Source organism: Triticum aestivum, chromosome 4B, assembly GCF_018294505.1.
Source record: "Triticum aestivum cultivar Chinese Spring chromosome 4B, IWGSC CS RefSeq v2.1, whole genome shotgun sequence".
Lineage (NCBI taxonomy): Eukaryota > Viridiplantae > Streptophyta > Magnoliopsida > Poales > Poaceae > Triticum > Triticum aestivum.
Window position 1 is genome coordinate 64,242,913 of NC_057804.1, and position 3,539 is coordinate 64,246,451.

The window sequence follows — 3,539 nt, forward strand, 5'->3', positions numbered from 1 at the left end:
CACCAACCATATGAGTGAGAGCATCTCACCGGGAGTGAGTGAGCCACAACACTTAGTGAGTTAGGTAGTCGATAGGGCATGTGAGGCCACTATGATTTCTAATGAGTTAACCTCTACTACTAGTATGTTTTCCTTTTTGGTGTTAGATCTCCAACCAGGCGAAGCACTAATTCTCGACGAGTCCATACCTCCAATGGGCAAACCGGTGGCCATGATGGACGAAATTGCACCCCCCCCCCACATGGTACCATCAAGATGATGAAGCTATTGACCATGCATCATTTTTTGTCGCCTCACCTACAACACATGAGCGGAGCTCTAAAGGTAACATAGGCGATGGTACTTCACTTGTCCTGTTGGGGAATGTAGCATGCAATTTCAAAAAAAAAATACTACGTTCACGCAAGATCTATCTAGGATATGCATAACAATGAGGGGAGAGAGTGTGTCTACGTACCCTCGTAGACCGTAAGCGGAAGCGTTTGACAATGCAGATTATGTAGTCGAACTTCTTCTAGCTCCGACCGATCAAGTACCGAACGTATGGCACACATTTAGCTTGATGACGTCCCTCGCCTTCCTGATCTAGCCAGGTGTCGAGGTAGTAGATGAGTTCCATCAGCATGACAGGGTGGTGACGGTGATGGTGAAGTGATCCGCGCAGGGCTTCGTCTAAGCACTGCGAGAATATGACCAGGGGTGTAAACAGTGGAAGGGAGCACCGCACACGGCTAACAATTGATGTTGTGTGTTCTAGGCGCCCCCTCCCCACATATATATAGGTTGGAGGGGAGGAGAGGCATCCCGAGGGCGCCCCAAGTAGGCCGAATCCTACTTGGGGTCTTCCCCTTCAGCCTCCCCCTTAATTGTCGGAGAAGAAAAGGGAAGGGGAAAGAGAGAAGGAAGGGGGGCGAACCCCCTCTTCTCCTTCTCCTATTGGGCCTCCTTCCATAGGGGGCACGACACCCCTTGTGGGTTGGTGTTCTCCCCTCTTATGGCCCATATCTTCTCCCCGGGGGTTCCGGTAACCCCTCTGCTACTCCGATATGTACCTGGTACCCTCCGGAACACTTCCGGTGTCCAAATACTATCATCCTATATATCAATATTTACCTCTTGACCATTTAGAGACTCCTCGTCATATATGTGATCTCATCCGGGACTCCGAACAACATTCGGTCACCAAATCACATAACTCATACAATACAATATCGTCATCGAACGTTAAGCATGCGGACCCTATGGGTTCGAGAACTATGTAGACATGACTGAGACACCTCTCCGGTCAATAACTAATAGTGGAACCTAGATGCTCATATTGGCTCCCACATATTCTATGAAGATCTTTATCGGTCAAACCGTTATGACAACATACATTATTCCCTTTGTCATCGGTATGTTACATGCCCGAGATTCGATCGTCGGTATCTTCATACCTAGTTCAATATCATTACCAGCAAGTCTCTTTACTCATTCCATAATACATCATCCTGCAACTAACTCATTAGTCACTTTGCTTGCAAGGCTTCTTACGATGTGTATTACCGAGAGGGCCCAGAGATACCTCTTTGATACTTGGAGTGACAAATCCTAATCTCGATCTATGCCAACCCAACAAACACATTCGGAGATACCTATAGAGCATCTTTATAATCACCTAGTTACATTGTGACGTTTGATAGCACACAACGCATTCCTCCGGTATCCGGGAGTTGCATAATCTCATAGTCAAAGGAATATGTATTTTACATGAAGAAAGCAATAGCAATAAAACTCAACGGTCATAATGCTAAGCTAATGAATGGGTCTTGTCCATCACATCATTCTCCTAATGATGTGATCCCATTTATCAAATGACAACACATGTCTATGGTCAGGAAACTTAACCATCTTTGATCAACAAGCTAGTCTAGTAGAGGCTTACTAGGGACACGGTATTTTGTCTATGTATCCACACATGTATCAAGTTTCCGGTTAATACAATTCTAGCATGAATAATAAAAATTTATCATGAAATAAGGAAATATAAACTAACAACTTTATTATTGCCTCTAGGGCATATTCCTTCAGTCTCCCACTTGCACTAGAGTCAATAATCTAGATTACATTGTAATGATTCTAACACCCGTGGAGTCTTGGTGTTGATCATGTTTTGCTCGTGGAAGAGGTTTAGTCAATGGGTCTGCTATATCCAGATCCGTATGTATTTTGCAAATATCTATGTCTCCCTCCTTGACTTGATGAAGGATGGAGTTGAAGCGTCTCTTGATGTGTTAGATTCTTTTGTGAAATTTGGATTCCTTCGCTAAGGCAATAGCTCCATTATTGTCACAAAAGATTTTCATTGGACCTGATGCACTAGGTATTACACCTAGATTAGATATCAACTCCTTCATCCAGGCTCCTTCATTTGCTGCTTCTGAAGCAGCTATGTACTCCGCTTAACACATAGATCCCGCCATGATGCTTTGCTTGGAACTACACCAACTGATAGCTCCACCATTCAAAATAAATACATATCCGGTTTGTGACTTAGAGTCATCCGGATCAGTGTCAAAACTAGCATCGACGTAACCATTTACGATAAGCTCTTTGTCACGTCCATAAACAAGAAACATATCCTTGGTCCTTTTCAGGTACTTCAAGATGTTCTTGACTGTTGTCCAATGATCCACTCCTGGATTACTTTGGTACCTCCCTGCCAGACTTATGACAAGGCACACATCAGGTCTGGTACATAGCATAGCATACATGATAGAACCTATGGCTGAGGCATAGGGAATGACTTTCATTTTCTCTCTATCTTCTGCAGTGGTCGGGCATTGAGTCTGACTCAATTTCACACCTTGCAACACAGGCAAGAACCCTTTCTTAGACTGATCCATTTTGAACTTCTTCAAAACTTTGTCAAGATATGTGCTTTGTGAAAGTCCTATTGAGCGTCTTGATCTATCTCTATAGATCTTGATGCCCAATATATAAGCAGCTTCACCGAGGTCTTTCATTGAAAAACTTTTATTCAAGTATCCTTTTATGCTATCCAGAAATTCTACATCATTTCCAATCAACAATATTTCATCCACATATAATATTAGAAATGCTACAGAGCTCCCATTCACTTTCTTGTAAATACAGGCTTCTCCAAAAGTCTGTATAAAACCATATGCTTTGATCACCTCATCAAAGCGTATATTCCAACTCCGAGATGCTTGCGCCGGTCCATAGATGGATCAATGGAGCTTGCACACTTTGTTAGCACCTTTAGGATCGACAAAACCTTCTGGTTGCATCATATACAACTCTTCTTTTAGAAATCCATTAAGGAATGCAGTTTTGATGTCCATTTGCCGTATTTCATAATCATAAAATGCGGCAATTGCTAACATGATTCGGACAGACTTAAGCATTACTACTGGTGAGAAAGTCTCATCATAGTCAACTCCTTGAACTTGTCGAATACCTTTTGCGACAAGTTGAGCTTTATAGACAGTAACATTACCATCAGCGTCAGTCTTCTTCTTGAAGGCCCATTTATTCTA